Source organism: Acinonyx jubatus, chromosome F2 (assembly GCF_027475565.1).
Source record: "Acinonyx jubatus isolate Ajub_Pintada_27869175 chromosome F2, VMU_Ajub_asm_v1.0, whole genome shotgun sequence".
NCBI lineage: Eukaryota > Metazoa > Chordata > Mammalia > Carnivora > Felidae > Acinonyx > Acinonyx jubatus.
This window is the reverse complement of record NC_069394.1, coordinates 14,368,367-14,389,058: the sequence shown is the minus strand read 5'-3', so window position 1 is coordinate 14,389,058 and position 20,692 is coordinate 14,368,367.

The window sequence follows — 20,692 nt, the reverse complement described above, 5'->3', positions numbered from 1 at the left end:
GTTGCCAGAGACACCCAGGGGCTGTGATGGAGGAGGGGTCAGCAGGGGCAGGGCCAGGGGCAAGGGGGGTGGGGGTGCGGTGTGAGCAGAGAAGTCAGGGAGGAGCCGGTCTGGCAGTGAGGTAGAACACATAACCCCAGGCAGACTCCTCTGGAAATAGTAAGTTCCTCCCAGACGTTACACTCAGGTAAGCAGAAGTCTTCCAGACCCCCTCTTGCTGTAGAGAGGGGACTCAACTGCGATGCCCAATCCTGACACCTTCAGTTGACAGGACTAGATGGCATGTACAGCCCGGAGAGCAGGTGGCTAATACCACAAAGTAGGCCTCAAGCTTGCAAAGCAGAGCCCTGGGTGGTGGGACAGAGGAGGTGCTTTCCAACCTCCACCCCAGGAATTGGGATCCCCTAGGGTTCTCTCCTCCCAGGAGACTCCATCTGCCCCCAGGGAACTGGGTGGCAGCTGCTTCTGGTACTCAGTAAGCTGCAAATTTGCACTCACAGTGCAATACGGTGGGCTTGCTTCCTAAGCATGTTACAGATGGAGAGAGCTCAGTGGTCCTCGCTACCTTCCTTACTGCTAACCATTTTTCCCTTGGTAGGAAAGATACCCGGGTGTACACATGGGCATTAAAGTCAGAGAAGATGAGAGAGACAGAGAGAAGATATCTCTGGAAGCTCTGATTCAAAACAAAACAAGTCATTTAAACAAGGACACAAGCCTCGGTTAGCTGCAAAACTGCCCTAACCTGGATAATACTTGGTGACAAGCAGTGACATTTATGCAGATGAATGGGAGACAGAAGTGCTCACCGAGCATCCTGGGGACTGTGTCATTAAAAAGATGGGGAGAAAATGCAGCCATTTCTGCACAAACCAAGCACAAATCCAAAATGGGAATGCAAACTTGGTGCAGCCACTCTGGAGAAGAGCATCGAGGTTCCTCAAAAAAGCTGAAAATAGAACTACCTGATGACCCAGCAATTGCACTATTAGGTATTTACTCGAAGGATACCAAAATACAAATTCGAAGTAGTACATGCACCCCAATGTTTATAGCAGCATCATCAACAACAGCAAGCTATGGGAAGAATCCAAATGCCCATCAACCGATGAATGTATATATATAATATATATATGTATGCATATATATATATACACACACATATACATATATACACATATATGTGTGTATATATACATATACATATATACACATATGTGTGTGTGTGTATGTGTGTATATATATATATATATATATATATATAGCATGGAATATTACTCAGCCATCAAAAAGAATGAAATCTTGCCATTTGCAATGACGTGGATAGAGCTAGAGTGTATCATGCTAAGCAAAATAAGTCAATCCGAGAAAAACAAGTACCATATGATTTCACTCTATGTGGACTTTAAGAAACAAAACAGATGAACATATGGGAAGGGGTGGAGGAGGAAAGAGAAGAAAGAGAAATAAACCATGAGAGGCTCTTAAAGATAGAAAACACGTTGAGGGTTGACGGAGGGAGGTGGGTGGGGAATGGTCTAGATGGGTGATGGGTACTAAGGAGGACTCCTGTTGTGATGAGCACTGGGTGTTGTACGTAAGTGATGAATCACTGAATTCTACCTCTGAAACCTATATTACACTGTATGTTAGCTAACTGGAATATAAAAAAGAAAAAAGACAAAAACCAACCAACCAACCAAACAAACACAAAATAGGAAATGAGAAGGAGGATGGGTGAATGAGAGTGGCCTATCTCCTCCAGTTCCCTCTGCCAGGGTCACCCTGAGAACTCAGGGAGCTGCCACTCAAATGCACCTCTGGGAGACAGGAAAGAGAAGTGACCGTGAATCAGAAGTTTAGTGGGCAAGTCTCGGATCTGCCCCTCAGGAGTGGTCTCAGAAAGTCTCCCAACACCTTGTTTGCCAGATTGTGAAGCATCCTCTCTCTTCGGGGCCTGGGTAATATGGCTCCACTTTCACATTCTGCTTTGTATGTATGATTCCTTCTTCTAAACCCTGAGATTCTCCTTGGGTAAGAACTTTGTTTTACTCAGTCTCAATTTCTTACCCCCAGAGCCTACTTGGTACAGATTGGATGGAAGAAAGGAAGGGAGGGGAGAAGGGAGGGAAAAACGAAGAGGGAAGGAAAAGTCTGCTGCACGAGGCAGTGTGGGATACTGCACACATCTCTTTCTTTAAGTCAAATCTGGTGGGATCAGCTACTCTGGGTTCTCGATTCAGACCACACAGTGTCAATTCCTGGCCAGGCTAGCTAGCTGTATGACCTTTGGCAAGTTTCTCATACTCTCTGTGCCTCAGTCTTCTTGGGGATAAATGACGAATTGTGATAGCATCCTTTCTTAGGGCCGTCACGAGCACTGAATGACGCAATGTATAGAAATAGCTAATTACAGTGGCTGGCACTTATAGGTACACGCTAAATATTAGCAATCGTTGCTACGTAAAAAGAAGAAGTAATTAAAATAAAGCCGGTGTGGTTGAATCAAGTTGGGGGATACACAGCCCCATCTGTTCTACCTCCCCGCCTCGTCCCATGGTGCTGGAGAGAGCCCCTGTGCTCCCTTTGGGTATTAGAAATCTGTGGAAAGCAGTGAGAATCACCATAGAAAGGACTCAAGTGTGGAAATCAGACCTGGGTTCCAATCTCAGATTCATGACTTAGAAAAAAGGAAAGTTCCCGAACTTCTCCGAGTTTCAGTCCTCATCTGCAATTTAGGGATGAACGAATCCTTCCTGACAGATGTGAGGAAGAAATAAGGGAAAGTATGCAGAGCATTTAGAACAGTTCACTTGGGGGCTCAATGAATTCACTTCCCTCCCTGCTAAACACCCCCCCCTTACGCGTGCATGGTAGTTCATTATTATTTTCCAAGCGCGTAAAGAAAGCGTCTTACTTACACAGCCGCGAGGAATTTGACAACATCCAGCCCCGTTCGGACATGTGAGGTGGTCCTTTCCCTTGCTTGATGGACAGCAGTAAGTACTCAGGGTCTCCTGCAGCCAGACCTGTCAGCCTTCTGCCAACATCGGGGACAGACTGCCGTCTGACAGAACTGCCCCTTCCAGAGGCCACATCTTTAGCAGACAGCAAAAAAAGAAAAAAAGAAAAAAAAAGAAAAAAGAAAAAAAAATGCAAATCAGGAAATATGTGGCTTTTGAAATCCCTTTATCAATTGTCAGATTAGGGTTGCTCCAAGACAGCTAGTAACTGAGCAAATATGAAAAAAGGAAAAACTCACAAATTCCCAAGAAAAGTTTCATAAATGACTCAAGAACGACAGCTACCTCATTTCAAGTAAGATAGCAACCTGTCGCATAAAAAAAGAAAATTCCCAAACGTGTGTGGCAGTGCAAGTGGCTCCAAGACAGAGGGGAGGAAAGAACATTCCCTACACGGAAAAGAGGCGGTTCCTGGCTACTCTTTCCCTCCACTTTCCTCCTCCCTTCTAAAATCAGAGCTTGAAGCTAGATTTTAAAAAGGAAGGACAGAAATAGAGGAATCAAAACAACAACATTAATTCCCTAATTCCTTCAACAGACTGTTTTCCTCCTTTTTTGCTAATTAATTTTGTAATCTGGAACATTTCTAACGTGTGTAAAAATAGAATAATCCAATGAGGGGCGCCTAATTGGCTCCGTCGGTTGAGCTACCGACTCTTGATTTTGGCTCAGGTCATGGTCTCACGGTTCACGGGATGGAGCCCCCGTGTCACACTCTGTGCTGACAGTGTGGAGACTGCTTGGGATTCTCTCTCCCTCTCTCTCTTCCCCGCCCCTGCTCTCTGTGTCTCTCTCTTTCTCTCTCTGTGTCTTTCAAAATAAATAAATACACATTAAAAAAAAAAAAAGGAATAACCCAGTGAGTCTATCAACCATTTTCAACAATTATTCAATCTTGTTCTACCTCTACCTACACTCACTTTCCCTCCTCCTGTACGATTTTTGAGGAAGATCTCAGACATCATATCATTTACTCCATAATATTTCATCCCAGCTGTATACTGAGCACCTTCTAGATAGGCTTACCCTGGCCAGGCAAAAACAGATGGGGAAGACTCTGGCCCTCACAAAGCTTGGAGGGAAACATGGATCTGGTGAAACATGCAAAGTTGAGGCATTTATTTATGCAACAAATGTTGTAGCGTGTGATTAATGCCAGGCACAGTTCTCAGGGCTTCATGAGAAAGCTGAGGCACAGAGAGGCTAAGTGTTTTTGCCCAAGGTGACACAGCTAGTAAATGGTGGAGCTGAGGTGCACAAATTGCTACGAAGACGCAGCAAAGGAAGCGGATCATTCTATCTGGGGCCACTGAGGAGTGAGTGGAAGTTCCCCATGTAGACAGGCAAAGTTCCCCGTGTAGACAAGGGCGTGAACAACAGTCCAGAAAAAAGAAAGAGCTCAACACGCAGGAAGCAAGAGTTTTGGAACGGCTGGACCTGGAACTGGAAAGGCAGGTGAGACAGGGCTATGAAGGGCTTTCATGTGCCGAGTGGAGCAGTGTGGACGTGCCATGGCCTCGGGACAGCCCGCAGAGCCTCAGCAGGTGAATGACAAGATCACATCATATTAGAAAGACAACTCTGAAAACTGCATGGAAGACAGACTGCATGGGCTGTGCGTGTCCAGGTAAAGCTGGGAGGTGATCACGTCTGGACAAGAACCATGGAAGTAGGAATAGAATGAAAGATACAGAATTAGGAATCAAGGGACATGATGATGATGATCAGAACTTCCATTTCTCAGAGTGTTGGCAGAAGCCCAAAGCTCTGAACAATAAAGAGCAAGTACTGCGAGTTCTGAGGCTGGTGCTGGACACGCTGACAAAGAAGCTGAGAAGTGACCGGACCCCGTTCTGAACCCTTCAGCCCACCCCCCACCACCTCCACTCCCCAGATAAGAGCTGCCTGGAGATTTCTCCGGGAGACATTTCTTCGCAGAACACTGTTGGCAATATAAGGGAGGAATGCTCTCCCCTCTCAAGCCAAGAGAGGGAACTCAGTGGCCCCCAGGATCAACGGGACACCAGAGTAGTGGGGAAATTCTTGGGAGCACATGACAGTCTTCTCAAGAGTTGGGTGGGACAGAATGAGGTGACTGACTGTTACTCAGGGGGAGGGCTGGTGGGACCCACCAGCAGAGCCAGCATGCCGCAGCAGGAGACACGAGGAGCTTCTGAGTTCATAGCAAAGGCATCAGATGGTTAAGAGACGGCCTGCCTGGGTCGCTGCTTCCCCGCAGGAAGAGGCTGCATTGTGCTGTTGGCAGCTGCTGAGAGGCGGTTGGAGAGGGCTGCTTAGAGGTGCAGGATGAGACCGCCTTGGAAGGGGTGATGAGTCACCACGGCAGGCCTGACCGCTCTCTGATGAAAGCCTTGCTTACAAGGGTGGCCCTTAACTGGTGTCGGCTGGTGACTGGGAAATCAGACCCTTCCCAGCATCCCCAGGACTGACCGCCGTTCTGGCTGTCTAGGCACAAACTGATTGCACAAACGGCATGGTTTATGCCAAACACGTGCTTCCCTTCCAGGAGTCTGGAATTGGGGGCTGTGCCCGGAAGAGGGACGTATGTACTGGCCTCCAGTGAAGACTCTGGTGAATGGTCTCTAATGAGCTTGTTGTCACAACTCACCGCTGGAGAGTTAAGCGTGTCCCAGGTGACCCCACCAGGGAGGACCTTTGGAAGCTTGCATCCGGTTTCCCTGACTGAGGCCCCAGGTGTCTCTTCCCTTTGCTGGTCTTGCTCCTCATCCTTTCCCTGTAATGAGTTATAGCTGTGAGAGCTACTCTGTGCTGAGTCTCTGCGTCCTCCTCGTGATTCCCCAAATCTGACGGTGTTGCCAAAGAACTCACATAGCCCCCAAGAGAAGCAATGCCAGCATTTGGGTGTCGGCCAGATATAGGGGCACAGATGTCAGACGCGATAATATCGATCATGGAAAACCATTTTTAGATTTTAATTGCTCGGTTTTCTCCTTGAGCAGATCCTGGGGAGAGCAGAGGCCACGGGGGGCATGTGGGAGGAGGGGAGAAAGAGCAAATGAAAAAAAAAAAGAAAAACAACCAGACGCAGAAGAGGGAGCCAGATGAAAAGTGCACACCCCCTCCCATTTTGCAGAGTCTGACCTGAGCTGGGCGGGAAGGAGAGTTGGCAGGAAGCTGGCGGGGGGCGGGGCGGGCAAGGCGGAGTTTGGGAGGAAAAACTGAACTAGAAATTAAGTTTTGCTATTTCCAATATCAAAAATAACTGTAAATAACTAGGAAGAGGTTAGAAAAGCCATGTGATCTTCTTGAAATGTTGTCAAGGATGGGAATGAAGGTCCAGAGTGTATATCTGAGGACAATATGGGAGCAGAATAAACCTGTTTCCCCGTTGGATTTTACCAAGTCCAGACCATCCAATAGTACCAAAACCCACTTTCTAAACGCGAGCCAAGTGCTCCCTAAAACCACACAGGGCCTACAGGTAAGCACGTTCATCTGTAGTTTGAAGACCAGTGGCTTTGAATTCCAGCTCTGCTTTTTTAGCCATGCAGTTTTGGCAGAGGGTTCTTAATCTCTGAGCCTTGATTTCTGTTGTCCTAAAATGTGGTCTTGAATGTCAAACCTCACACACGGCTCATTGTGGGAAAGAATGAGAGAAGACACATTAAAGGGCCTACTCGCTTTGGAGGGCTCAGCAATAGAACCCTTCTCCTATTGGTCACCCACCCTCTTTCACCCTCTTTGGAGTTTTGTGAAATATTTGGAGGAGGAGGGACTCTGTGGGGTTGTGTGTTTTTATGGTCTTTCCTCGGTTGGTGGGAGTGAACGTTCGCACAAGTTTGCCGAATGTGTAGGTGGGGAAGCTGTGATTTGGGCCCAGGAGACCTGGTTCCTCGACTGCCTCTCACAGGTGAGTCCAGCGGCCACCAGCACTGGCTCTGGGATGCTGTGTCCATTCCCAGCATGAACGTTGCTCGCTGTCTCTCCCATCACGCATCCCTGGGCTATCGTGTTGCTGAAAGGGAATTTGGCTGTGTTTCCTTCCCTATTAACGTCACTCTGATGACAGATTGAAGTGTATGTTTTTCCATGAGGATAGACATATCCACATCCTTTCAAAGTACATCTCCATCCACGCCTTGGACAATACAGGTATGCCTGAAATTCAACGCGTGGAAAACACTGGATTTAAATAAAGCAAGTAGATGAAGGTATTCCTCAAGTGAAGGTAGCATTGCAAGCCACCCTTCAAGGCCATAGGATGTTTCTGGGAACCGGAGGACCCATAGGCTATCCACCCAGCTGTGAAACTCAAGAGAGCCTGTTTCCATCAGGAACTGCCAGCTGGTCCTTCTGCCAACAAGAGCTTAAAACACTCCTAGCGCACAGTTCTTGGGTTTCCTTCTTATCTTTACCACTGCATATTTAGACCTGATGGGAGCGAGAATGCAAAACAGTAGAAACACGCATATTTAGCAAATATATTTTAAGCAAACTTTATGCCTCTCTGACCTTCATTTTCCTCTTCTGAGTATGAGGAAGACAGACTAGATCAGTGGTGTCTTAACCTTGCTGCATCTAGGATCATCTGGGAGCTTTTAAAAAATACAGATGCCCAGGCCCTCTGCTCACCAATTAAACTGGAATGTCTGAAGTGGGGGGGAGGGGTAGGGTATGGGTGTTTTCCACAAGCTACCAAGGTCATTCTGATAGGAAGCTCCCACTGGGCTACATGACGCTTGTTATTTCCACCTCTAATATTCCTTTTATGATCTTTTGTTTCAAGGGTGGCCATAAAACAGTGGGATGGCTTCCCATACCTCTCATGAAAAGCCACCTGAATGCCAATCTTTCTCTTTGTATAGTTGAAGGAATCCAGGCCAGCCTGTGGATTTGGGACTGACCAAGTCATAGCGTGGTTTTAGGAACTTTTCTACTGCTACACATCTGATAGGTAATGATGAAATCTAAGACCCGAGGAGTGAAGAAATCAAATGGGGGGCTTTTCGGGTCAGGCAAGGAACATAAATGTGTGACTGAGACCAGGCATAACAATAGACAGGGGTGGGGTTTGTGGAACTAAAAAACATGTGCCTTGCCTATAGGCATTTAAACAAACTCCTTTTCTCCTTCCCACTCTCCCCTCCTTCCCTCCCTCCCTTCCTTCCCTCTGTCCCTTCCCTCCTTTCTTCCTACCTTCCTTCCTTCTTTCCTTCCTTCCCTACTTTTCTACTTTCTTCCCTTCCTTCCTTTCTTTCTTAAATATCATGTTGGCAGAATGAGAGACTAATCTGTGTGCTCACCTCATCTATGGGTCACCTGTTTAAGACCCCTGTTCAAGACATTCTGATACATTAGGGAAAAAAATAATGAAAATATTACAAAGGCATCTGCCTCATTATTAGACCTGCAGTAGACAATAAAGTCATTCCACACTGCAGTAGACAATAAAATTGAGACATAGACAATAGGACCTACTGCCAAATGCTGCTCCAAACCTACTCAACCTCCTTTTCCTTCGTGCATTTCCATGGTTCTACAGATCTGGTTCCATAATCTTCAGTCCAATATCTGCTTACTGTTCTCTGGGTTCTGTACCATTCTGGTTTCTCTCCTGGGCTTACCATACCGCCTTCCCACATGGAATTTTGAGCAGAAGCTCACAATTTCATTCTCTCTCATGAAAGCATACAGCTTCAGGGAGGAGAGCCTCTCCAATCCCCCAACCCTGGAGAGTCTCCCAACCAGACATTTCCTAACTCAGGGTTTCTCAGCCTCAGCATTACTGACATTTGGGGCCAGATCATTCTTTTGTGGGGGAGCTGTCCTAGGCATGGTAGGATGGTAAGCAGCATTTCTGACTCCTACCCGCTAGATGCCAGCAGCAATCCCTCCCACATTTCCCAGCATCCCATGTGGAATGGAGACCCACTGCTTTAAGTACACACAGCATCCCAGTGCCTGTGAGGAAAATGGTACAGTAAAGCTCCATCAGTTTGGGACATAGCCAGCATAATATCCAAGCTTCCAAAAGAGAGGCCCCAGCTGAAAAGGAAACAAGCTTCAGTATGATCAGCTGTGTCAGTTCTATTTAATTGTAAATTTGGACAGGCTCTGCTGAGTGAAGTACAGAATGTTTTTCGCCTTGGGCACTGATATTATATTAGAATAAAAGCAACCTGAGAGGAATTTGTTTTTGTGGAAAGTGCGTGCATGGGCAAATCTCTGCTCATCAGATTGTTTTGAATTAATGTGGAAACTATAAATAAAGTGCTCTCTCTTTTGGGGGCTGGCTTTGATCTATTGTTATCCCTCCCTTTTTAGAATTCTTTAAAGGCAATTTTCATTCAGATTCTTCATCAGTGAAGCAAGCGGACTTCAGTAATTCTGCTGAAAAGCCTCTGCCGCTTTCTGCACACAAGCTCCATGTCAATCAGCCAGCTAGCCTGCTCCCCTCCATGGCTGTCCCCCTAATGCCCTGGAGAATGGAGGGTGGATAGGCAGCTAGGCTGAGGTAACTTGGACAGGCGTGTAATGTGAAGAGAACAAGTCTGACTGACATTTTCTTCTTGTGTTAAGGTTATTGAATAATTATGCTAGAATTACTGTAGTCAAAATCCTCACGTGCCCTGGAGAAAGGGGCACAAAAGAGTTGCCTGGGTGAGGGGCATGATTCAGAATCCTTGGGCCCAGTTGAGTCATTAACGACTGAATCCTCTGAAGCAGCCCACATTTCCGCAATTGTTGGAACCCACGCGTGAGCGGTGACATGAGCTTCCATTGCCGCAGGCACTTACAAGTCCAGAGTAATGGACCATTAGTGTGCCAAATGGGTATGGGAGGAGTGTAGAAGGAAGAAGAGAATGACCCCCTCCTCTGAAATAGTCCCAGCCCTGCCTCTTACTTGCTTTGTAATGTGACCTCCTCTGAGACTCAGTTTCTTTGCATGTAAGATGAGGGCCATCATATTTTTTTCATAAAGACATCAAAAACTTTAGAAATTTCTGTGGCAAGTGCTTGACATAATGCCTAGTTCATGGGAAGTCCTGCCTATCATCATCATTCTCTTCCTCTTCGTCCTCATCACTGTCATCACCATCACCATCATGACTGCCACCGTCATTCTTCGTAGGGCGATGAATGGCTTTGGTGGATATGTGCTAAACTCTTCTTCGTTTGTGGCAAAGAGGATTCTAGGTTATTCTTTCCATGGGATGCTTTGGCAGGAGGAGAGAACTTTTCTCAGTCTCTTATTTCTAGAGAAAAGTGAGAAGTTCCCCAGAGGTTTAGGTCCTCATAGACATTCCAAGACTGAGTGGATAATAGCAGCATTCACAAAGACTTAGTTCAAAGATCTAGAAGGCTATGGAGGGGGGTGTGCAAATCGAAAATATGCTTCCCTGCCTGTCTTTCCCTTAAAGAGCATGGGCTGTGATTTTATAGAAATCGAAGACTCACGTATCAACAAATATCCTCTCCACTCCAACTGGCCTGCCAGAGTAAGTTAGAAAAACCACGTGGATTAAGGCATAGGCCATGTGCATGTGGAATCAAATACTGACTCCTCCCTGTAGTAGATGGGGGACCCTTACCATCTCTAAGCCTCATTGTTTTATTCTAAAAAGATGGGTAGAATAATTCTTACTTCACAGGGGATTCATTTCTGGTGCAGTTTCGCTAGGATGTACGACGAACTAGAGAGGAGGATTGTATTCAGTGCAAGAAGTTCATTAAGTAAAAGTGTTCTTATAACGAAGGGCTGTAAGATGCTGAGGCCGAGACAACTGTTTTGCTCCAAGTCAGAGTTGAATGCCAATGAGAGAGGAGACTTTCCTCCTCCTCTCAAGGTGGTGGCCACACTGTGTAAGGCTGGAGGGAGGGTAGAGGGGGAACTCTCTCATAGATAGGATCTGAGATGCAGCTGCTCCCAGACACAAAGGATCAGAGAGTCACAAGGCAAAATGACAGAAGCATCAGAAATGCTTCCTCGGGAGGGTCAAAGCGATCCATGGTCAAAGAGATCCATGGACCATAAAGGGAAGATTAGGAAGGAGCAAGGGCCCATAAATTCCGTTATTTAGGATGAAGTCAGAAACTGTGGCTTGTTTGTCGTGACCCTTTGATGCTTCCAGCTGGTGTGCCATGGGAAACAGTGGCTACACATGGATTTACAAACTGCTCATCCTTGCAGCAAACAAGAAGGTATGCAAGGTTCGATCTGTGGGAAGGGCAGAATTCTATCACGGAGTGCCTTGCTAGGAATCAGGAGTCCAGTTCCTAGACCCAGCTCTGCCCTCCATGTGATGCCGTGGATCTCAAACCAGGCTTTGCCGGTTGGACGTTCATCTATAAAATCAGTGGTGGACTTCGTTGGAGAATCCGCATCCAGGAGGTCAAGTAGTTGAATTTGGTAGTAACTTTGGTTGTCCTATCCGAGGCATTGGGAATCTGAGTCCAAGGTTCTTGGGATGTACCTGAGTGTCCAGGGGAAAGCTGCACCCCCTCCCACCCCCAGTCATCTTATATCTAGAACGGAGGAAAATCTCCCTACACCAAACCTAGCAATTAGCCCAAAGCACTCAAGGAATCAATTTTTTTTCTGTCACACAATTTGGCACTCTGTCTTCTCAGCAAAATGTGGCTAAACACATAGGTCTTCCCTAAGGGAAAAAAAATACCCTGGAGAGAAATCCAATTTTAACCGAAAGATGACCTACACACCTCAGAATGGCATCCTCCCCCTACAACGAGGTGGTTTACCTGCCCCGTTATACAGACCTGAATTGCTCACCAAAGGCTCTCGATGGTCCACTGGGAAATAAAAGCAAAGACAACCTCACTTTTCAGAGACTTTAGGGACTTATCCTCATTTGGAGTGTGTGTGGAAATGAATTTTAAGCACAAATCTGTACTTACTGAGCTTGAAGCAAATTGGAATCTTGACCGCAAGGAATGAAGGTGGCTAATCTAATTTGAAGACCTGCATGCAGGCAAATGAGTGACTGTGAGCTTCTTGGGACCCAGGTCCTTCTATTGCCAAATACTCGAGAGAGAGAGGAATAATGCATTCATCTTCAGGGCAGGATAGGTCTTCAAGAAATCCGAGAGCTTGCTTCCAGCTCTAAAATGGTGTGACTATGGGTCTATGACCCTGTGATCCCTAAAAATTACTTGATGAAAGTAGAAATTCGCCTCAATAGGTTCACAAACACTAGTAATGGAAGTTACTCAAGCTATTTGTTATAAGCACCTACCATATGCCAAGAAATATTAAACAGAGCTCTCTTTTTCTGTCTCTGTTCTCCCTACCTCTCTCGACATAGATAGATATAGATCTAATTTCACACCAAGAGCCCTGGGGTTAGCATTATTATAACCATTTTAAGATGAAGTGATTGAAGTTCAAAGAGATTACATAACTTGACCTTGATAACCAGCTGAAAAATGGAAGAGTCAGCGCTTAAACTCTGATCAGCCTGACTCTAAAGAATTTTCCAGCTTTTCATCCTTCTTGGGCATGTATTGGATATGGGCATATTTGCAGAAACATAAAGTGATAAACAGTCATGGTCATAGTGGTTTAATATCCCCCAAACAAAATAAAACTGGTGGCCGTTTCCTGTGATGATTCAATATAAGAGAATAGCACTATACCTCAGAGTATGAGGTATGAAGTTTGGCAGGGCATTTCCTTCCAGGAGTCATTTAGGGTCTTGCTACTCAAAGTAGGGCCCATGGACCCCTGGCATTGACATTCACCTGAGAGCTTCTAAGCGTTTCAAGCTTTGCCCTAGGGCTACTGGATCAGACTCTTAATTTGCATTAAAAGTCTGAGAAGTATTGGTTCAGGGCACCAAGGCATAATATGGATTGTTCCCAAAGCCATGGACACCCACAAATCGAGGCTTCTGGAGTGTTGTGATTTATAAAGATTTTAAAGTCTTTTACAAGGAACACGGTATATAATAACATAACATGTATTGAACACTAACTCTATCCCAGGCACAGTATTCAGCACTTTGCATTTATTATTTTATTTAATTCTTCTAACAGTTCTAACAGGCGCCCAGTCATTATCCTCATTTTGGAGAGTAGGAAGTGACGTTCGTAGAGCTCAATGAACATGTTCAAAGTCACTTAGCTGGTAAGGGGTGGTTCTGGGATTGGAACACAGACAAGACAGTGTGATACTAATTCTTCCAACTTTGAATCGATTAGTGTGCTACGCCACCTGTCCAGCCCCAACAAGGAAACACTCAGAAAAGTTTGATGGAGCATTGTGCTTCATGGAGGTTAGCTAGCATTATAGTTTTCAACAAGGGCCTCACTATGCCCAAGTGCAACCTCCCATCAGTTACCAGTTCTGCAGAAGGTGATTATTACTAATTAAACAGTACTCAAATTAAATTTATTACTGAGTAATTAAATGTCTCTGGATTAATTAAGAAGTAAATTAAGCACAGTGATCAGGCTGTGTCAATAATAATAGTGCCAATGGACATCGCTTGGCCTCCTGCTATGACACACGGACATAGTACATGCTTGCCAAACAGGGTTTAACCTGGATCAAATCAGATGAGTGACAAACCCAGAGAAATTGTTACGGATTACAGGAGACTAAGCAGACGTGCCAACCCAATAGCCTGTGTAACCCCTGACTGAATCTTGAAAGGGGTGAATGGTGGTGGAGATATCTATGAAAGTGGTTATGGACACAGCTGAGGGTCTCTGAGTAGGGACTGTTTGTATCGTTAAGTAATAGAACTGTATTGGTGTTAAATTAATTGAGTGCGACCATTGTATTGCAACTGTGTAGAATAAGTCCTTGTTCTTAGGATATGCATGCTGAAGGGTCTTGGATTTGAGAATCATTTATATATGCTCCTTATTTTTACACGGTTCAAAAATAGAGGCTCAAGATAAATCAGATGTGGCACAATGTTAATTTGTGACTCTCGATGAAATAAATACGGGTGCATGTTGTACTATTCTTCCAACTTCCTATAGGTTTAAAACTTCAAATTTAATATTTGGGGAAGAGTGAATTAGTGCTGATTCAATGTTATTTCAGTAAAATAACGCCCACGCAAGTAAGAGACACAGGAGAGTGTATGGTGGAGGAGAGATGTAGGGATGAGGGGCTGGGGAGAGAATTTATCGGAAGACCAGAAATTACCAAGAACCTAGGTGAGCCAAAGGGAGGTGGCCTGCTAGTGAATGTCACCTGCATGCATTTTGAAGTGTAAAATTGCAACTTACACCTTGTTGACTTTGGTGTGGTTTTTCAGCCCTGCCCCGCTAGACCCAGTAGATCCAGTCGGGAGTTGACACTAGTCCCAGGCTTCCCCCAACACTCATCATTTTGAACCAATACCCCCAAGCAACCTTTGCCTCAGTCCAGATATATTCTGGGGAGTTCTTACGGGGCCCCCACCCCACTTTCTTTGCTGAAGAGTTGGTCTTGGGCAGTCACGTTTGTCCTACATTACCCTCTCTCCTAGCCACGGGGGCAGTATGATTAGATACCTAAACTGAGCTGGTCAGTCAGATTTCTCCCCCAGGAATCTCAAACACCGAGAAAATGAATCTGCTCTGGGAATCTGGGATGAAAAACCATAGTTGTTAAAGTTACTGAGCCAACTATAGCCAAAAGCATGCTGAAGTTATCAAGAAGCAGAAACCATAAATGCACAGAGGAAGGTAGTCATCTGCTGAGAGGAGAATGAGAAAGTGTGTGGAGAAATATAGATGAGAGACCTAAGTCCCCAGAGCAACTAGGAGCTGCTTCATCCCAAGGATTAACTCCTAGCTCTGCTGCCCCTTCAGCCTGATTTCCTCCCCACCCTACCCCCAGGGAATCCTCTCTTCCTCCTTTCTCTGAACTAATAATTAAGTAAGTTTCAATTCCTCCAGCAGGCAACATACCCAAGCTATTCGTTCCACCCTCCCCTCCTTTCATCCAATGCCTGTCTCTGAGCCAGCCCTGCGCCTGAGCTCACTTGAATGGTGACATGATTTATTTTACTGTTTCTTTTGTTAATGTACGGATTGGTGGGATATTTGTTCTATTTCTAGTATGCTGATTGCCTTAGGGATTCTAGAGGGCCAGGGACAAGAACTGCACTACTTATGTTTTTATTAGAAAAGTAATACATGTTGATAATAGAATTCTTGGGGAAAAATAGAAAAGGTAAAAGAAGAAAAAGAAAAATCATTTGTAATTCTATCATCCAGAGATGAGTCCTATTAATAATGTTTGGGCTTGTTTCCTTCAAGTCCTTTCAGATTTAGCAATATAATTCAGATTACGTGGCACATACAACTTTGAATCCTCATTTCCATTACATGGAAAGCATTTACCTATATTTTTAAAGTTCTGTTAAAGTACTCTAATATCAGCATGATGTTCTATTTTATATAAAATATATAAAACATATAAATATACAAATATATGAAACATAAGCATAGGTAACATATAACATATATGAATAATAACATACAAATATATGAAATAATCTGTACACACTCTTATTATTGTATATGTTGGTTGTTTTCGTTGCTTGCTAATATAAATAACCCTGGGATAAATATCTGTGTGTTTTAGATTCTTAATGCAAATGGACAAGTCAGTTTCTCAAAAGGTCACAGTTTGCTCTTTCTCCTCTGCTATCAAACTTTTTTGCACAGCCTCTCTCCTCGTATTGCTGCAAGATTTTTTACCTCAATACCTCAAGGTTCTTTGTCTCGCCACGTCCAAGAATGAAGAGGTAGACACAGAATAAAGTGAGCAGCAGGCAAAAGTTTATTAGAGTATCAGACCAGAAAGTAAGAACAGTATGAAAGCTCTCTTTGCAGAGAGGGGGCATTCAGAAGTGAATGCCCTCAACAATAGACAAGGGACTTTGTTTTAGAAGGTTCTGGTCGGAGGCTCCTACCCCCCCAGTCCCTCACCCCTCACCCCATTCCTTCCCCCTTGCTCTTCTCAGGTTTTACCCTTATTAGCTGGGTAACTCTACATGCTTAGTCATTCCTTTGTAATTGGCTTGTTTTCCATTGTATGAGGGGTTGTCTATGGCCATACTGTTCCTTCTGTGTCATACATTTTATGGTACACTACTTATTTTTAGTCAGGTCTTTTGTCAAATTCCCAAGGAAAACCTGAGGGGGGAGTGGATGGTGTCTGTTACGTTCTTGGGAGAAACCTCATGCCTTGAGGGCCTTTGCTTAGATGCTCCCAGCATTGTTTTCAAATCCGCGTTTTCCCCACCCAGGACCTCAAGTGCTCACCTTTGCCTCTGTGCTTATTTCACCCTGTCTTTCCCCACCATAGCATGGCTGCCACTGTTTCAATGTTTACCAGTCTAATCATTAAAAAAAAAAAAAAAAAAAAAGTAGTTCATATTTGTTTGCATTTTTTACAGTTTTTACTTAAACTCCAGGTTACATACAGTGTAATATTAGTTTCAGGTATACAGTGTGGTGATTCAACACTTCCATGCAACACTCGGTGTTCATCACCACACGTGCCCTCCTTAATCCCCATCGCCTATTAAAACCGCCTCCCCGCACCTCCATTCTGGTAACCATCAGTTTGTTTTCTATAGTTAAGAGTGTATTTCTTGGTTGCCTCTCTCTCTTTTTCCTTTGCTCATTTTTGTTTCATAAATTCCACATACGAATGAAATCATACGGTATTTGTCTTTCTCAGACGTATTTTGCTTAGCAGAATACTCTCTAAGTCCATCCACATCATTGCAAATGGCAAGATTTTTCTTTTTTATGGCTGTGTAATATTCCATTATATATGTATATATGTGTAATATTTGTTTATGTATGTATAAATTATACACATATAATAATAAACTATTTATATAAAATGTATAAATATGTCTGCATAAATATATATGTATAAATATATATATTACATATGTATGTATACGTATAATGGAAAGATATAAAATATCTTCTTTATCCATTCACCAATGAATGGATACTTGGACTTTTCCCATACTTTGGCTATTGTAGATAATACTGCTATAAACATTGGTGTGCGTGTGTCCCTTTGAATTAGTATTTTCATATTCTTTCCATAAAGACCAGTAGTATAATTGCTGGATCGTAAAGTAGTTCTATTTTTAACTTTTTTGAGGAACCTTCATAGTGCTTTCCAGAGCAACTACACCAGTTTGCATTCCCTCCAACAGTGCAAGTGGGTTCCCTTTTCTCCACATCCTGGCCAATACCTATTGTTTCTTGTCTTGCCAATCAATGGTTGATTTTGATCTGATTCTGACAGATATGAGGTGGTATCTCATTGTAGTTTTGATTTGTGTTTCCCTGATGATCAGTGGTGTTTGCATTTTTGAAAGCTAGTAAGGTTGAACTTCTTTCATTTGTCATTTGACTAAAATCAGAGTGACTTACATTTTGTTTCACTTGATGAAAGTCATGGGTATTTTTTAACATAAAGTAATGTTTTCTGCTATCTACTGTCTTGGAATGTCCAAAACAAAACAAACAAACAAACAAACAAAACTCACCATGTAAGTAAGTCAATGATTAGTGCTCTGGAGATAGTATCACAACGTTTTGACAATTCCCCCCAAACTGAGACCCAAACTTTAGTGGTTACATATCTAAATGGACAAAAATAAAGGGATGGCACTTAAGTGAAAATTACATCTGAAGAAAAAAATATTGCAGTATTTTATTGTAAATGACTTCTCATTTCCTTGTTAATGCCTGGTTTCAATTAGGCACTATTATAATATGGTGGATTTGAGGCGTTTACGGGTAAAAAGCTTTGGTAATGTAGTTTGAAAAGATGGAAATTTCCATTTCTTAGAACTCCAGGTAGAATTCTAATGGGGGAAAAAAGAGGGTCTAGCCTAAAAAGATTAGGTTTTCTCCTGGTTTTGAAAGTGTAAGACAGGAAATGCAATGGTAACATCTATTCATATTCATGGTTACCTAGGAACTTGGACTCACTGAACCCCTCCAATGTCTGGCCAGCTCCTTTTGAGCTGGAAAGTCTCATTTTCCTCCCAGGTCTACATTGGAATCACTATTCCTGAGTTCCCAAGAAAGGAGATGGAGACAAGGAAAAGTCCAGGGACTTATTTAAGGTTGTGTTAAAATTTAGAGGGAAAGGGGGAATAGGATGCATGGTCCAAAGGTACAAACTTCCAATTATAAGATAAAGAACCACCAGAGACATAACATACAACATAATAGCTATGGTTAACACGTCTGTGTGGTGTATTTGAAAGTTGTTGAGAGAGTAGATCCTAAGAGTTCTCATCACAGGGGAAAAAGAAAGCATTTTTTTTTTCTCTTCTTCCTTTTCTGTATCTATATGATGTGATGGATGCTAACTGAACTCATTGTGGTAATCATTTCACAATATATGTAAGTCACATTATTATGTTGTACACCTTAAAGTTACACAGTGCTATATGTCAGTTATATCTCAAAAAAAAAAAAAAGAGACAGAGCTTTAGAGACTTTTTCAAACCCTCTTAAAAATACCAAAGAATCCCATTGTTGAACTGACCCTAAACTCGTTTTATATGGGCAGAAGCTATTGAAAATGTAACTCAGTCTTCTTTTGTTCCTAATCTCCAGACTTGTCAGAGAATATTCACATTTCATTTTGTAATTGTAATGGCAGAAGTCATTTTACATGTCTGCGATTTTCCCTCCCATGGAAGCTGAAGATGGCTTGTACCAGCTCAGGAAAGCTGATTGCTAAACCTTCAGGAATTTTGTGAGCTGACTGATAAATACAGCCATTTTGAATTACATAAGCCTAAAATTTAATCAATTATATTAAAACATAAAGGTTTAATAAATTTTCCAAACATCACTTCCTAATTATTGTACTATATTTGGTTACTGTCTGTGTTCTTGGGTTTATTTGCATCGACTGCCTCTGTGTGATGGAGAACCTGCATCTCTCCCCAGCTTTGCGTTTAGTGACATGACATTTGTAGCTTGGAATTGGCCATGGTAGTATTTCTTTCCCCAAAATTGGAAAACACCACAGATCAGGGCTCCCCCACCCTCACCCCACACGTACAGTCTACTCTGCTAAAGCGACAGCCATTGTTGAACATTTGCCAGCCCTCCAAGGCAAGCAGGACATCTCATTTGGTGGAGAGGATAGGGATTTATGGCAAAGGCTTGAATTTCAAAGTCAGAGAAACTTAAGTTCTCTTCTGGCTCTGTCATTTACCAACTCTGTGGCTTTGGGCACATCATACAACTTCTCTGAAACTCACATTTCCCATCTATAAAATGGGAGAGTATCTGTCAAGATTATTTTATTGTGATATGGTGACAATCTAAATATCCTAGGTATTCTTCAAGGTGTACTGTCATATCAAAAAGGCTCAATAGATGCTATTATTTTTTTTTTCCACTATCATTATTGCTAATTTGACATATAGACGCTAAGAGTTATCATGTCGGATAAGGCAGGAAAAACACTCTCTCCTTTCCATAGCAGAAATAACTACAATAGGGCTGAGAATACTCCAGTGCTACATAAATAAAGAGGAAAGGAAAGATTGGGGGTGGGGATGGGTAGAGGAACAGAGGGAGGAGACGAGGTTACAGAGGGGGACAGGAACAAAGTGTGGAAAACCTGTGTGCCCCACTAAAAACTGTACCCAGTTTCTCAGGCCAGTTAGCATCTACTCAGGATGTTCGAGCAAGAGACTGTTACAATCAGATTTGTGCTCTGGATAGATCATTCTGGCATCGGTATGAAAATGAAAAGTAGAGGCCAAAGCTGATGAGTGAAATGGGAAGCTACTGTATGGTCTAAGTGAGAGAGGGCGATGGTTTAAATGAAGATACAACAGGGGTGCCTGGGTGGCTCGGTCTGTTAAGTGTCCGACTCTAGACTTCGGTTCAGGTCATGATCTCATGGTTCCTGAGTTCCAGCTCCGTACTGGGCTCTGTGCTGACAGTGAGGAGGCTGCTTGGGATTCTCTCTCTCTTCTGCCCCTCCATCTCTCTCTCTTTCTCTCTCTCTCTAAAATTAATAAATAAACTTTAAAAAAATAAGCTACAACAGTGAAATGGAGAGAAAGACATGGTAAGAAAGGCACTAAGAGCTCTCTGCTTACAGAAAGGCCTTGCCATCCTGGATAGTTCCTGCAGAGATGAGCAGTACTAGACTAAATTCTTGTAATATTCCAATCAATCATGAGCTGGAAAGATAAATTCTTGCCTCCCTTTCACTGCATTCTTGGTTAGAATAATTATCACGGAGCAGCACTAAAAAGATAACAGTATTAAACACTTTTTATTGAAAAAAATTAACAGCCAGGGGTGCCTGAGTGGCTCAGTCAGTTTAGCGTCGGTCATCAGCTCAGGTCATGATCTCGTGGTCCGTGAGTTAGAGCCCTGCGTCGGGCCCTGTGCTGACAGCTCAGAACCTGGAGCCTGCTCCAGATTCTGTGTCTCACTCTCTCTCTGTCCCTCCCCCATTCAGGCTCTGTCTCTCTCTGTCTCAAATATAAATAAACGTTAAAAAAAAAAAGACAAATTGATACACTACCTGGAACTCTCTAGCACAGGAGTCAGGAAAACTTTTCTGTAAGGGCCCAGACAGCAAATACTTTAGGCTTCAAGAGCCATACGGTATCTGTTGCACTGACTCAGTTTGGGGCTTAGAGTGT